The sequence below is a fragment of the Equus caballus genome, chromosome 21, assembly GCF_041296265.1.
Source record: "Equus caballus isolate H_3958 breed thoroughbred chromosome 21, TB-T2T, whole genome shotgun sequence".
NCBI classification, from domain to species: Eukaryota; Metazoa; Chordata; class Mammalia; order Perissodactyla; family Equidae; genus Equus; species Equus caballus.
The window spans coordinates 58,010,416-58,026,695 of NC_091704.1; the positions used below are offsets into that span (position 1 = coordinate 58,010,416).

Genomic DNA, 16,280 nt, shown 5'->3' on the forward strand with positions numbered 1-16,280 from the left:
TAATTTGATACAGACACAGAGTGGTCAGGGAAGTCCTTTCTGAAGGGCAACATCTGAGGTGAGACTCATATGTTAAGAGGCAGAATTTACTACGGGGGAGGGCTGATAAACATCCCAAGAGAGAACAAGTTCAAAGGCAGGTCTTAAAACTGGAACGAACCTCCATATTTTTTGGTGGTTGTTAATTTAATCTCACACCAACCCCCTGTGTGTGAAGTGCTCTCCCATGCGAGAATTTACCAGGTTCTCACAGCAACCCCAAGACACACATATTATTATCCTTTTTTTGCCTGTGAGAAAATGGAAGCTAAACGGTGACTTTCAGCAACGTTCTCAAGGTCACCTATGAATAAGCAGCACAGCATAAATTTAAACCCCATCTTTTAAACTCAAATCCTGTGCGACATGTAACCTTTCACAGATGCAAAAAATTGGTGTGTTGTTAGGGCAAACTTGAAACATTTATAAGACTTCCTTCAGTCATTATTATTATTAACCAGGAAAATAAATATGTCCTTCAATATCTCTATCAAAGAAAGAAAAAAGTAAGAGTGGGGGCTCTTTAAGAAAACCTGGTGTTCCAGCTGAGCCCCTGGGCTAAGGAGGAGGCCGCGGGAGTGTAAGGAGTAGCTGAGGCCCTGACGTTTCTTTGCATTTATCACTTGTTAAAAGACAGTTCAGATTCTCTCTGTGGAGGCAAAAGGAATCATAATTAAGAAGAAAGGGGCAGAAACACGGAAGCTCAGATTTAAATTCCAGATGACAAGAGAGACATCATAGGCCCAAAGAACATGGGAACCAGTTGGATTATTTCAAGGTCAGAATCATCCACGAAGATATTCTTAGGTGGTAATCAACACTTGCACTCAATGTGGCAGAAAAACTGAGCACTTTCTTTTCATTTACTTTCACCAGAGCTCAAAACCACAGAGATGGAATTGAAAAGTAGAATAAAGTAAAATGAGGGAGGACAGAAAAAATTCAAACACACAGAAAATTGTCATTACTATAACAAGGCACTTAATTAGTACTGAGGAGTACTATTCCATGGTATCTTCTTGGTCCTATGCAAAAATACTTTTTTCTAATTTGCTTTTTAGACAGAAATCTAAGGTGAGTACAAAGAAGATATGCCCTCTCCTGTCAATGAGCTGTCTCTAGAGTCAACCCACCCATATATCTGTGCCACCGTAACATGTAGGAGCAGACTATGATGGTAAAATCATAGTGCCAATTATACCCTGTAGAATCTAAAAGGGTCATTTAATTTTAAATTTAAACTAGTGGAATAAAAATTAAAATTCAGTTCCCCGGTCATACTAGTCACATTGCGAGAGCTCAGTAGCCACAGGTAGCTCATGGCTCCTGCGTTGGGCAGCACAGAATCGAACATTTCCACATCACAGAAAGTTCTATGGGACACCGGATGGTGTTTATGCGATGATATAAATCTCACATCATCTCTATCCACAGTCTCTCACATGTCCCATGTTTTTCACTCCAAAAATCTCCTTGCCCCAAATCTCATTCTGATCGAATGTTGATTTGCTATCTTTAATCTCTGCCATATTAATCATAAAATAAGGAGTTTAGATAAGATGTGGATTTAATTGCATTTGTCTCAACACCATTATTTTATAAATGAGGAAATGGCTGACTGATGTAGTAAAATGTACCCATTCATTCAATAAATATTAGTTAGTGCCTATACATTCTAGACACTGAGGACAGACCAAACCCTGGCCCTAATGGAGCTTAAAATCCAGTGCAGAGGACAGACAATAAAAAGTAAACCAAAAACTGCATAAGGCTATGACGGAAAATAATGCAGGACAAGGGACAGAGGGAGGGGATGGGGGAAAAAAGCAGGAAAATGGAGACAGTAGCTGTAGCTCCTCCACAGAGAGAACCCAGAGAGAGCTTCTCTGCAAAGGTGATGGGTGAAACAAGCCCTGAAAATGTGAAAGAACAAGCCATGTGGAGGTCTGGGTCAAGAGCACTCCGAAGACAGGAAACAGCAAGCATAAAGTCCACTGAGTTGGAATAAGCTTGATGTATCCAAGAAGAATAAATAAGGGTAGAGTTGCTAGAGAAAAGTGAGCAAGAGGAGAGTGAGGTGACATCTGAGAAATAGCCAAGGACCACATCCTATAAGGTCACGTATTAGTTATCCATTGTTATGTAACAAATTACCCCAAGACTCAATAGATTGAAACAATATTTATTATTATCTCCCAGTTGCTGTAGGTCATAAATCTGGATGTAGTTGGACTGGATCCTCTACTTCAGAGTCTCTCATAGGCGGCAGTCAAGGTGTTGGCCAGAGCTGGGGTCATCTGAAGTCTCAACTCAAGAAGGATCCACTTCCAAGTTCATTCATATGGTTGTTGCCAAGATTCAGTTTCTTGTGGGCTGTTGAGCTGGGCTTCAGCTTCTCACCAGTTGATGGCCAAAGGCTACCCTTCATTCCTTGTCTTGTGGGTCTCTCCAACATGGCAGCTTGCTTCATCAAAGTGAGCAAACCAAGAAGTAAAGAGTCTGCTAGTAAGATGGAAGTCATAGTCTTTTGTATTCTAATCATAGAGGTCAGGTCCCATCGCTTTATTTTATTCTATTCGTCAGAGCAAATGACTGGGTCTAGCCTACATACTAGGGGAGGAAATTGCTTAACAGCATGAATACTAGGAGGCAGGGATCATTGAGAGACATTTTAGAAGTCTACCTAACAGAGGTCTCATGAATCAAAGAAAGGAGTTGGAATTTTACCTTAAGAGTGATTGGGAGGTATTGAGGAGTTTCAGTCAGGAAACTGTTACGATCTGATCTTCAATTCAGGACCTGGCTATTATTTGAAGTGATGCAGCAGGCCAACTGTGGAAACAGGCAGAAAATAAGAAGCTATTGTAATTACTCATGTGAAAAGTAATAGAGCTAAGAAGATAGACGCTGTCAAATTTGATATCTGTTTTAAAGATAGAGCCTACAATAATTGCTGATAGCTTGGTGAGAGAAAGAGACAGGGACCCTAACAATAAAGCCTGAAATGGATGGACCACTACCCACAGAAAGATTTCCCTGGAAAATCTTCCAAGAAAGAGATGTCATTTTTCCTTGCACTTTCTTTATTCTTTCTTCCTCCATCTGCTTTAACAACTCTCTCATGATCTTCATAAGTGACTTCATAGTGTTGATGCTTAGAAAAATCTAGAATGTCCACACTTTTAATATACCACAACATAAAGTCACAGTGCTCAGAGCTATGGGGAAGTTGGAGTGTAAAAACTAGTTGTCATTATTTATTACTAAAAATGTGACACTGCCTTTTTAAGTTTGTGCCCCAGTTTCTCTTATTCACCAGTAGATTTAACATGCCCTCATTATTCCTATTTTCATGTAAAAATGGAAATATTTTTATTCTCTTAAGCAAAAAAAGTTGCTAATAAAAAGAGAAAAGGAATTGATTTCTCAAAAACATTAGGGGGCTGACTGTATATTTTTAATGTTTTGATTTCAGTAATAAATTACTGTACTCTGAAATCACAGCATGGATATTAGCTATCCCTGGGAGAATCTGACTTATGGCACCCATCTCCCTTAAACTCCTGAGAATCCAACATATTAAACAGGGTAAGCCACATATTTTATAGGCCTCCTTGATTCACTTAATATATTGTCTTGGGCTAACTCTATGTGTAACCAAATGCCAAACAAACCAACCTCAACTAGGTCATAGTTAATAGCGAACAATACATTTTTTCTCTTCTGGTTGTAATCATTAACCCAGATTGCTTTATGACTAAAGTAACTGATACCATCTTTGCCCTCAGCAAAATGATAAAATTTCTCTTTGGAATGTACTTACTTCACTTCATGCCCCTTTATCTCTCCCACCTACTTGCTGTACACAAGGTTCTATCTTGGGTGTGTGTTTCTCCTTGGGAATAGTATCCCCCAAGGACAGTTAAGATCCACAGGAAGAAATATCCCATAGAGCCTGAGTTTCTCCCATCACTCATCCTTGATATTAGCAGATGGGTAACCCTTACAGTTAACTAAAAGCATGACACCCTCCATTTTATAGGAAACGTGTGCACTCCTTCAATCTCTGTGACAATTCTTATGTGTATTCCACCAAAAGTCAAATTTAGCACAATAACAAAATAACACATTTTTCCTGACTTTCATATTACATCCCTTCAGGAAAAAAGAATAGTTAGACTGCTTCTTCTAATCATTTCCCATGGTTTCAAGATGTCTGCTTTTTTCCTGGGTTGGGGGGTACAGAGAGAGAGAGAGAGAGAGAAAGGAAGACAAGGGAGGAGGAGAAGGCAAGGAGAAAGAGAGGCAGAAATGGAGAATATGAAAGAACAAGATTGGAACACTGAAGTTGAAAGAGGACCACTAACTCCAGATTTAGTCTTAAAGAGCCCATGTGAGACTTGCCTATTCAGCTGAAAATTTGTCAGCTCTGGAACTATATACATATATATTTGATCTCAGGATACAGTTATGAACAAGTTGCTCAAGCAAAAAGAGATTGGGTGAGGTACCTAAAGGCACAGAGTTAGGAAAAAAAATCTAAACAATAACACAGGCCTCTTGACTGCCAGACTTAGGCTTCCAAGGCGCTCACAGAGACCTAAAACTATTGCAGAGGGGCCAGCTCAAAGACAACTGCCTGAATTCATATCAGAGGCAGGAAGGGCTCCTCAAACTATATGCATCCTTCTTTTTAAATCAATTTCTTCAAAAAGTAGAAATAATTCCTGTAATTTTCACTGTCAGTGTCAATGGTGAGCAACTTGAAGCTTCCTTTAAGGAACACATACAATGTCAGGCGTGCAGAACACAAAGACGAGTAAGACACCCTTTGTGATTCAATTCTATTTTCCATGTCTCATCAATAGACAACCCCCAAGAGACCAGCTTCTCTGCACTGGTTTTGGTTTCAATGTTCTCCAGTCCACCCTTCACACCAAGTCCGCTCCAAAATGCAATTTTTCTTTGCCCTACATTAAAACTCTTTTCTTTTTCCCATTTCCTACATTTCCATTTTCTCCTTCTGCCACTTTTCCACATGGATCTAAAGAACATCTTATGTTTTCTTACCTTACTCCACACCCTCCCACTGCTCTAATATTGCATAGTCTCTTCCTGCCATTCTACACAGGATCTTCATTTACAAAAATCCACTGCAGTTCCAAGATTCAGGCCAAATCTCATCACTCAACTGACCTTCCTTCATACTTCCACTGACATTGAACATATGTCTACTTATCATTTCACAATTAGCGATTTATATGTCTATCTCTTCCACTATACCATAAACCCCTCAAGGGAAGGAGCGGTCTCTAATTCATCTCCAATGCCTAGACACACTGTCCAGTACTTTGTAGATATTGAATAAATTTTTTTAAATGAAAAAATGCACTGTGTTGGTTAATAATAATGTAGCTAATATTTATTGAGTACTTTCAGGACCATAGGTACCATTATGAACACTCTTCGTGATTTAATTAATCTAATCCTCATATTAAGCTTATGAAGTAGTAGCTATTAATACCCCATATTGCAGACAAGAAACCTGAAGAGCAGACTTAGATAAATTGCCCAAGTTCACAAAGCTAGAAAATGGATAAGGGGTGATTTGAACCCAGGCATTCTTAACCACTGGGCAATATACTAGCTGTGGATTAGGAGTACGTAAACTTTTTCTTGAAGGGCCACATAGTAAATAGTTTTGACTATGAACCAAACATAACTGTTGAACTTCGCTGTTGTAGCAGGAAAGAAGCTATGGACAACATTTAAATGAATGAGTGTGGCTGTGTTCCAATAAAACTTCATTAACAAAGATGGACAATGACCTGATTTGGCCCAAGGCATGTGGTTTCCTGACCCTTACTATAGACTCTGCCCTATGCATCCCAGTATTGCACTCAAACAGATATGATTTAGAAAGCACATTCAAGTATTTGAGTACTAAAAATAGACCCACTAGGTCAATTTTGGAAAAGTAAGATACATCCATTCTCAGCAGCAGAGGGAAAATAGCTGCAAATGCTTACTGTGACAACTGAAGATTGACAGTGGTTGCAGTGGGCTGTTGATACGGCTGTTTGGTCTTATTTCCTGAGGAGTTAAACTCATCTGTTAGAGTTGCCAAGACCTTCCTAGACTTCTTCATAATATGGTTGCAATGACTGCTGATACTGCTTTTAGCAAACCAAACCCCATTTCTTCCATCAATACCACACTAAAGACCTTTCCTGCAGTTTCATCTTGGGCTTAGGGCTTGGTGTGGCTAAGGAGAGGGCTCCAGAACTACTGTGCTGCTCAGCATTTGATGCCTACATGCCTAGGAGATAAATTAGGATGGATGTCAAGAAAACGTCGCAATCTATTTCCTATCCATTCAGTAATCACTTCTCTCAGAGATATCACGAGCCATGCCACATGCAAGCCTACAGGCCAGGTCAGCTGGGGGTTGAAGCCCACCTGTCACAAAGCAAAATAAATGTAAAGATATATATAACAGCAGCATTGTAAAGAGTCTCTGTTTGTTTGGTTCTGGAAGGGGAGTGGCTGCTGGTGGTATCCCTACCAAATTTTCAGATTCCTGAGAAAAAGAAATCAACCCCAATATATCTTTGTAACCCATGCATTGTACCAACCCCATCATTAGTGCTCTTTGCATAGTGTTTGAATGAATCTGCCTTCTGTCTTGCTTCTGGAGCTGTGCTGACTGTTGACATTGGCTCACTCTCACTACTCTCAGTTCTACTCCCACAGACTCTGGGCAGCTGAAGCCCCTGATGTTTTATTCGATGCCAAGTCCCTGCCTGTGCTCTGTGGGACCCAATGGATTTCCTTTAAGCAGCTACCACTGTATTTAAAAATTTCTAAATTAATCACCCAGCTGCCTCTCCGCATTTATAGATTTAGTTCCGAAACTGATGGGATCAACCTACAGCACACTTTGTTCCTCCTCATATTGTCCCAATCTCCTTGATCACCCAACCTTGCTACTTGCCTATCATTTACTTTCTTGTTCTTCTAATTTGACATAAAATCCTTTCTCTCTGGACTCAGCCTTTTCACTTACTTTTCTGACTTGGCTTTTGTCTTTTCTTCTGGGTTTGGGACTTTCATAGTCCTTTTGACAGCCAAGCTCTCTCATCTCTACCTACGTCCTCCCCTCCCAACAGGCGTCCCTAGGACCAGTTTGCCTTCATCAGTTCTGGACATGAAAAAGGAACCTGTGCACACCTTCTGCATCATCCTCCATAGCTTCTTATCTTTTAGGCATGGTTCAATCTCTTGCAAGCCACGTTCCACTCCATCTTGACATTTTTTTGTGCTTTCCAACCCTCTGTGTGAATAGAGAACTCTTAATGGGGCTTTTTTTAAAAAAAAAATCAGACTTGTTATTTCCCGTCCAAATTCTGACCAAGAAAATAATAGCCAAATAGCCCACTTCATTGAATATTTAAGAAAACCATTGGCTCGATTTGAGCAATTAAGAATAAAGAAATATCTCACTATTTTCTGTCAGTCACTTTTTGCCTATAGGAGAGAGAAAAAAACAGTAACATATTTGCATTCTTCACATGTTTTTCTGTAAAGAATACAGATGAAATGGGTTTAATGACCCATTACATGAAGATTTTGTTTAGTTACTTGCTTGTACACTACGAAAGAGCTCCAAGAAGTCCAAATTTTATACTTACTGTTAGAAGCATAAAATTACCCAAATATGGAGTCTTTCCAGATATTATTTTATTTATTTGCTTTATTTATTTTTTATTTGTTGTACCATCCAAAACAGATGTGAATATATTTGTTCTCAGTGAATTTTTAAATCACTCAAGGAAATATCAAATATTGTGTTTCTTCATGCATTGTTCAAAGGCTGCTCTGGTGGTTTGAAAGAGACAAAAGACATCTCCTAGTGAACACTGCTGTTCCTCTAGGGGAAAGCTCTACCCATCTAAGAGCTATTTTAAGATGTTGAAGATGCATTACCACAGGCTGCAATTACTCTGTGAATCCCAATTTGAATTGAAGTATCATCTCTCAAGGGTGTAATCCTAGGGTCACATTTCCTTTTCTAGGCAAAGTAAACCATCTCTTTGACTATTAAGGGCACTGCAGGCAATCTCAGACAATCAAAGTTCCTCTTCATCTTTAGGTAAATAAAATTATCTTTAAAAAACAGGCAATTTGAAATTCACAAAACAGTAACCTAAAGTGATAACAAGAACAAATCAGCCACAAATAATCGCTAATTATGGTCAAATGTTAAATAAAGATTGCATTTACTAATGGACAGCTTTACACATCATATCTATGTAGTACTGAAATAAATAGGATAGGAATACATCTACGATGTTTAAAATTTCGAATGGGCTTTTATAAACCAATAGGATCATGTCTTCATGCAACAATTATTTAATGTATTTATCTTCTTCCAAAATTAATGTCCCAAATGCCTTAATGCCTTTTTCAATCAAGAGGACAGAAGCTTAAGACTTGAAGTGCCCTCCCACGGTCTTCATTCCCTTCGAAAGAGACCACAGGAGACCCTGACTCTGCACGTAGTCTGTCCAACCACATTATGTTCATAGGCTTGAGGGCATGTATATTAAGCACAATCTGGCATCTTGTTTTGATTTTTCTCCCAAATTAAATAACACACTTACAAGATACCAGAAAAATATCTACTCTATTTAAATTTCCTGCTTTGTTTCTTCTACCTCTTCAACTGTAACAAAAGTTAATCGCTGTTGTTAAAAGGAAAAACTAAACAATAGCCCTCAAAAATAAACTATGAAAAATTATCACCTTTATGATGATGATACAACTGACCTACATAGAGACAGATGTTTGACCTATGTTTTCTGATTGTAAAAATTTATTCATTTGGATCTTTTCATGTTCTCCTAGCCTCTTGTAACTAAGAGTTTACTTGAATGATACCATTGTTTTTTCCTATCCCACAGCCACTCCTTGAGGTCAGGGGACCATCCTCTCTCTCCTGGGTTACTGCACCATTTTCTAACTGGCTTCCCAGGCCCTAGTCTTTCCCCCATCTCCCCTAGTAATCCATTCTCTACACTTCAGTCATGATGAGAACTTCAAATTTTCTAACCAGTTTATTGAGCCTTTCGAGTTCTAGCCCTGACTCATAGCAGCCTCACCACTCCTTACTGCCTGCTTCATAATCCAGGTCCTAGAAATACTGCAATTCTTTTTGTTCCTAGAAGATGTCACATTCTCTTCCCCTGTATCTTTACCTCTCCTCATTTCTTGGTCAAACTCGTACACCCTTGAAATCTGAGCATAATTTTCATTTCCTCCCTCATGCTTTTCTAGATCCTTCTTTTTCCACTTCAAGACCTATTCTCTAAGAAATATTGGAGATATAAATTTTTCTATCACAGTATTTATCTTATTTTATGTGATGGACTTAATACTCTCTTCTCCACATAAAGGCAGGGCCATAGCTACCTTGAACACCATTATATAACCAATATACAAGTTAATATTTACAGAATGAATGACTGGTTGATTAGTTGAGTGGAAGGATGGATGGATAGATGGATGAATGGGTGAAGAGATTTTTTTAAACGTGTGGAGTTAGAATGGCCATCTGAGATAAGAGCGGAGACAGTGGAACTTGCAGTGTCCTGCTAGCATCAATACATCTTCAAAAACATTCCACTGATTTCAATCCACATTGACTTGACACAGGACATACTCAGGAGAAAAAAAAAAATGTTTACAACTTCAATTATATAATCAAGTTTTAAAGAAGTGATTTAAAAATATTAATTTATGTGTTCATTCAGGTATGTGGCGGTCACTGGGCTAGTACCTCTGGACAATGAGATAAAATTCATTATTTCTTCCCCTAAAAAATTTACAGTCTAGGGATGTGCTATACAATGAACTTTTTAAAGAAAAAAAAGTATTTTCTAAAGAAAAACAAATTAAGCCATAATAATTCTGCATTGTCTTTTAAAAACTATTTTTACACATCACTTTTTAGAAGGATCTAAAGAATTCTAAAAATGGTTTTGACTGAAAAAACCCGTGAATTTTTAAATTTAAATACAAAGATATTTCTGATTTGTCTAATGATCAATCTTATGAATTCTACAAAGATTAAATAAAGTATATCCATATGAGGAAAATAGCAAAATAAGTGTGGAGGGGACAGACTCAATATCTGGGAGCTAGGAAAAATGATCTGAGAAGGATTGGGAGCAGAATCTTACTTAAAGAAATGCTCTCCTGTGGTGTGTTGAGAAAAATATTCCATGATAGTGTCTGGAAGGTGATGAGCTCCATCATGTCCAAAATGGAAACCAGGACCGAGGGGATATAGCCCTGCCATTTTTGGATAATGGATGGATAGTGCTTTCCAATGGTGAAGGGGAGGTTGAGGTTATGCCAAATAACTCAAGAAATAGTTCTGCCATAGGGAGCTTTCAAGAGAGAATCCACACAAAGCCAGGCTGCTGAGAAGAATCTTATGAGGAAAAGCAGACAATTTCAACAGTGCTTAATGGGTGTCACAAAAATGTGGTTGTAGCAGAAATAGGATAGACTATGAGAAGTGCTGTACTTGAATACCTTCGTCTAGTCCGAACAATAATCGTGCATTTTTGATCAACAATACTAAAGGAAGAATGAAGGAGAGCCTGTGAATTTTATCTTCTTCATGATCTGCTGCAAAGCAGAACACAGTCAGAGAGAAAGAGGAGGAACTTGAATTCTACTGAGGATCTCGGCTCATTCTCCCTTTTCTTCTTCCTCGTCCCCTCACTCCATCCTTTCCAATTGTGCTCACACAGTCACTATGCAAATTTCTGTATTAGCTCTGCTTTATTCAGTGGTGTGCTGGAAAGGGTTTAACAATCTGCTCTTGTGGGGAAAAAAATGCATGGATGTATATATGTATATAATTTTATTATAATTTTTACTGATGCAAAGGCGTGTTTAGTACACAACTTACAAAAACAATAAAATATACAATACTCTTTATTGTGAATATCACATAGCCAATTTATTCTCACAGAATACTTAGCCTGATTTTTGCTGAACTCTTGAATGCATAGCCAAGCTATGGTTGCAATTCCACCATGATTTCATAAAATTAGACAATGAATAAATGCTTGATTATTTCCCAATTCAAAGCGATTCATATTGGTGACAAACTAATATAGTTCTGAAATAAATGTTAGTTGGTATTTCCATGTATTTTAATGATTAAGACAAAAGGGGAAAAATAAAGATGTGACAACTTCACTGATTCACCAGTGATGTGAGGACTTACTTGCCCAGGCAGATAATAGTTTTCAAATACTGGAAGAATATTTCCTCAATTTTTTGTGCTATTCATAATGTAATGGCTATAGATATGACATATATTTAAGTTTGATCTGCATTATTAAAATTTTCTCCATTACTTTCTTAAGTCTAGATAATCAACAAAACAATACATCAAATCATTATGGAGTGAGGTGAGGGAAGAAGCATTTGCCAATTTCTGTGGTGTAAATATTCCCATCATGACCAATTTCAAGCTCCAGTGTAATGTCACTGAGCACAGAGATGGGAAGATATGCTCAGTAGCACACCGTTATATGCTATTTCCACCAGACAGACCTAATAGACATAGAGAACCTCAAGAGCATAAATGATAGTAATATAATTAGTAAGTTATGAGTTTTGAGTATGTATTAACTTTATTTTTAATATAAACTATTTAATGGTTATTTTATATAATTTTATTTTTAATAAAGCCCATGTTTAGCAACAATGTGGCAAAGTTTCTGAAAATTTCACCACTTGAGCCAGTATGAGCCACTCCAGCATGCCAGTGGATTACTCTTTCTAGATCAGTTATCCCCTCTCTTACTATTTGTCATGCTATGTAGTGACTGTATACTTGTCTGTTTTCTCCTGAAGATTAGAGAATTGGGGATGGAATCTTTCTTCTCTGTGTCACCAGTCCTTGCAGTGCCTGGAACATTATAGAAGCTCAGTGGATACTTGTAATGAATACATGAAACACTGAACAATTGCCCCTTTCTAGCCTGGGATCTGGGGAAAATCCTGTTGCAAACATTTAGCAGTCTTTATTTTCTATTTTCATCTCATCACTAACTCAGCTTAACAAAGGCCACTCTCTTGGTATTAACTCACATTAGAGGAAGCTCATAGAAATATTAATTAGGCACATTCTGTATATTGTTCACATTTGGTACTAACTTCAGAGTATTATAGTAAAACAGAAAAGACCTCCGCACAAAGTGAGCTAGTGAAGTTTCTCACTCTTGTTATTCTTTGGATTCATCCACCCTTAGTAAATCCTTATAGTAGCTGCTGCAGCGGTCTGCCCAAACCCACCCTCTTCAGGACTGACCATTCATTCCTCCAGCTACAGAGGGCATTGGTAGCCAAAGGGTCTCAGCTGAGTCTCTCTCCAGGAATTGTCCTTGTCTGAACAAAGCTACCTAGCCCCAAATCACTCCTCTTCCCTGTGAAAGCCTGTAAGATATGACTGGTCGGGTCAGTGGCACATGGATCCAGCCCTCTTTGATTTGAGACAGCTCTGAAGGGCCATGCCAGTGCCACTGCTCTCTGGAGGCTCTGCTGAGGCTGCCACTGCAACCACACTGACCTTGAACTTGTATCTCCGCCTAGTTCTGCTTCCCTAACTGTTCCATCAATTTATGCACACAAAACTCCACCTTAGGGTCTATTTCTTGGGGACCCCAACGTACTGCAGCCACTGATATTGTCTAATGCTTATCAATGCATAAATTTCAATATAACCTCATGCCAAAGGATGCATATTATGTGAAACATCATAATCAAAAAACTGGTGCATAACATCAATGACTAGAACAGATAATCAAGTGCAGACGTATTGACCATTGCCTTATAGGACAATCTCAGCTCTAAAACTGTGATTTTCAATGCATCCTTAGAGAAATAAAATATATATATTTGCTTAAATAATAGATTTTCTTATCACTCCTGATTCTGTTTTCCAAGATAGAAATCTTTCAGTGTGTTGTAAGAGGTTCGCATGAAATAGAACATTCTAAGCCAAATAACAGAGCCACACTGAGCATACTTAGTCATTTGCATTATCAATGCAGCTTCTGGAAGTTTGAGGTGAGTTTAAATTGGCCAAATAAGTGAGAACTAGCTTAGCTTCCATTAACAATCATTAAAGAGTGAAAATGACCTTAATTTCTAAAAAGAAGGGCATATTTAATGATCTCCTACTAGCTAACCCACGTCTCATACAATTACACATAGGCAGCTCCAGACACAGAAAATACAATTACCACTCTCAGGTGAAAAGCATTTCGTGTTGCATGTTTCCTTCATTTAAATGGGTTTTTACTTCCAAGAGATAAAAAGACACAGCTAAAAAGCATTCTCTTAAAATTCTACCCTAATTAGCCATATTAGAATCCTAAAGGACCAAATGATATAAAGCAATTAAATCTGTTGTATTTACAAGCCACTTAACACACAGAAAAAGCAGAGGACAACTGACCTACAAGCAAGTTATTATTTGCATGACTATGCAGATATTTCAGAGGTTTTGAACTCTTTAGGCATTAACTGACGACAATTAAACATGTAGATAGTGTAGATTACTTAATGTATATTTACCGCCATCAAAAATGGTTAAAGGAAATGCATTGAAATTTTTATAGATATGAGAAATTGCATTATGAGGCCAAATGTGAAATGTTAATATCCCAAAGTAAATTTGACACTCTGAGTAACTTAAAATAATGTTCTACTTATTTTTTGTCATTTTTGACACAAATTATAAAAATATGCTCTTTCAAATTGTTTTTGCCAGCTTTCACCTATGGTTTTCACATGTATCTGAATGATTTCTTTTTGTTTTTGTCCACAGAAACAATCTTATTAACCAAGTAAGTGAAGACCCAGTTCCTTCGCACCCCCAACCTCCTCAAAATGACGGAGTTGGCTAAGAGAGGAACCTGAGGTGGAGATATCCCCTCACATAGAAGACTCAACATAGAAGAATAGAGGAAGGAAGAGGAGCTGCACAAATAGACAGTCAGAGGTAGGAAGGACGGGGAGTGTTAGACCAGGATGGCAGCTGAAGAGAAAGAGGAGGAAGGAGAGGCTGAGGGATCTGTTGAAGATCCAGGAAGAACAAAGCGGACTGGGGCCAGGGAGCCAAAGGATGTGGGAAGTGTGGGGCCAGACCCAGAAGTGCAGTCTGTTCTGAGGCAGGTGGTCCCTTGGCTCCCCTTCCTCATCACCCCGTTGCCCCTGAGTTTCTCCCTCCCACTCCTCCTCCCCAGGACCCCAGTGAGGCGGCTCCTTGCAGATGGGGCAGGTCTTCTGGGTCTGAGTGAGCGAGGGGTCCACACAGCGGCTGTGATAGGCATGAGCTGAGAGAAGTACCCACAGCTTGTCCCCATCCTCATATTTGCCCAGGTAGATGGCACAGACAGATGTCATACTGGTCTCCCTTCTGATAGTCATGTGTAGGAAGCTGTTTCAGTTGCTCTTTGGTCAATTGATTCTGCTGGAGCTGCTTCTGGGACCAGATACAGTGAGCTAGCGCCATTGCTCCCATGGCCAAAATTAGCAGTCCCACAATCCCTGTAAAAAGGATGAGGCAACAGCCCAAGAGGAAGCTATTGTCTGGGACCAGAAGCACCTGAGCCCCCTTCTGGTAGACCAAAATGGCACGCAGGCGCTTGGTGCTCCTTTCCCTGATAAACACAGATGAGATGCAAATCTGCTGCTGAATTTCCTCCTGAGTCCACCCCATGTTCAGAAGTTCACGGGAATTCACATTGTGTGCCACAGCTGCATCATACTCAGGCTTCTGAGCCTATAGGACCTTGAGGGCAAAGTTGGAGTCGAATCTTCGAAACAGCCCAACAAAGACTGACCCGTTGACGGAGGCTGGGAGTGGTGGGGCAATGGGGCTGCTGGCATTCGCTGGGTGAGCCTCCACAAGGAAGCCCTGACGGCCCTCCTGTCTCAAGGCAGCCTCAAAGAGAGTTGGGAGGTCGGCAAAGTCCACGCAGGCACTGTGGTCCAAAACAGCTCCAAAGCGCCCTCAGGTAGGGGCCGCTCCCCACAGCCCAGGGGTGCAACCACAGGAAGTGGGAAGGCCGCAGGGGCACGGCAGCTGGAGAGGAGAGGCTGAGGAGGCCGTGTCCTCGCGGCAGGAGCGGAAGCGGAGTTCTGTGCCCTCTCCGCCCCTCCTTCAGGGTCCCAGGGTACCAACCACCCCAGGTTCCACTTCCTAGCTACGTGCGGGTGCAGGGAAGAAATCTCCACTCCAACCCGTTTAGTGGAGCTGGAGGTGAGACACTAAATGGATCCTTTTCTGGTATAGGGATAAAACGGGAAAGAGGACAGAGACAAGCACAGGTGACACAAAAACTTCCAGAAGGGTGCGGGAATTCAAGGAGGTGGGCTGTCCAGCGAGGTGAGCCATCTTCCTATCCCCTGGAAAAGCGTTGCTGGTAAAGAAAGGCCGCTTTGAGCACTGGACGCTCAAGATGAAGGACTTCTGGTCATCTTCCGTGCCCTCTGGGCACCGCCGCAACTGCAGTACCTTCAAGTCTCGCGAGAGTGCTCACCACGCTTCCCTCCAACCAGCTGAACTTGCACTGAATCTATCGCGAGAGCTCTAACTCTGGTTAACAGGGTTCACTCCATCTTGCGTCCAGGCAGGCCAAGCTGGGAAATTTCTAGCCGATTACTAATTTTAATGTAAGTTTCATGGCAGATGAATCTAAATTAAGAATGCACATCAGTATATATGAGTGTGAGTCCTTTGTTATCCTACCTTCCAAAAAGGTATCTGAAATATGAGATAATTCACAAATAAATGCCACCATTATTTGTAAATAACCAAGGATCATCTGTTTTCAAAGAATTTAACACTTTAATCATTTTATCCCTGTGATTCAGTACAATCAATACATTTCTATTTCCATTTCAAACAACATGGAGAGAGGATAAAATCTTGTTTCCTCATATGAACCAACTTAGGTTAGAAGAAGTTAACCTGCCTCGTGTTTCGATGGTAAATTTTTCTAGATTGCTGTAGAGGCCTGGAGGTTTTGTTGTATAACTGGATCCACATGACCAAAGAAATAACCAGGATATAAAATTGTGGGAAACTAAGGTAGATTCTTCTTCTTGTGGGCCCTTTTATAACATGAAAAAGTATCCGTTGGTTCTTA

At 39.7% G+C, this 16,280-nt stretch overlaps 2 long non-coding RNA genes and 1 pseudogene across 2 annotated transcripts in view; 1 reads left to right on the forward strand and 2 right to left on the reverse strand.

Moving 5' to 3' along the window:
- The window catches only part of LOC138919853 (uncharacterized), a 38,952-nt gene extending 23,007 nt beyond the window's left edge, over window positions 1-15,945 (forward strand). The window contains exons 2-3 of the long non-coding RNA XR_011430403.1: window positions 13,955-14,128; window positions 15,425-15,945. This is a non-coding gene — a long non-coding RNA (uncharacterized lncRNA). The remainder of the gene's footprint in view (window positions 1-13,954; window positions 14,129-15,424) is intronic.
- The window catches only part of LOC102150284 (uncharacterized), a 136,799-nt gene continuing 122,726 nt past the window's right edge, over window positions 2,208-16,280 (reverse strand). Inside the window, exons 6-7 of the long non-coding RNA XR_011430398.1 lie at window positions 2,767-2,871; window positions 2,208-2,503 (exon numbers count right to left, since the gene is read on the reverse strand). This is a non-coding gene — a long non-coding RNA (uncharacterized lncRNA). The remainder of the gene's footprint in view (window positions 2,504-2,766; window positions 2,872-16,280) is intronic.
- LOC100069838 (E3 ubiquitin-protein ligase RNF167 pseudogene) lies at window positions 14,121-15,396 on the reverse strand (annotated as a pseudogene).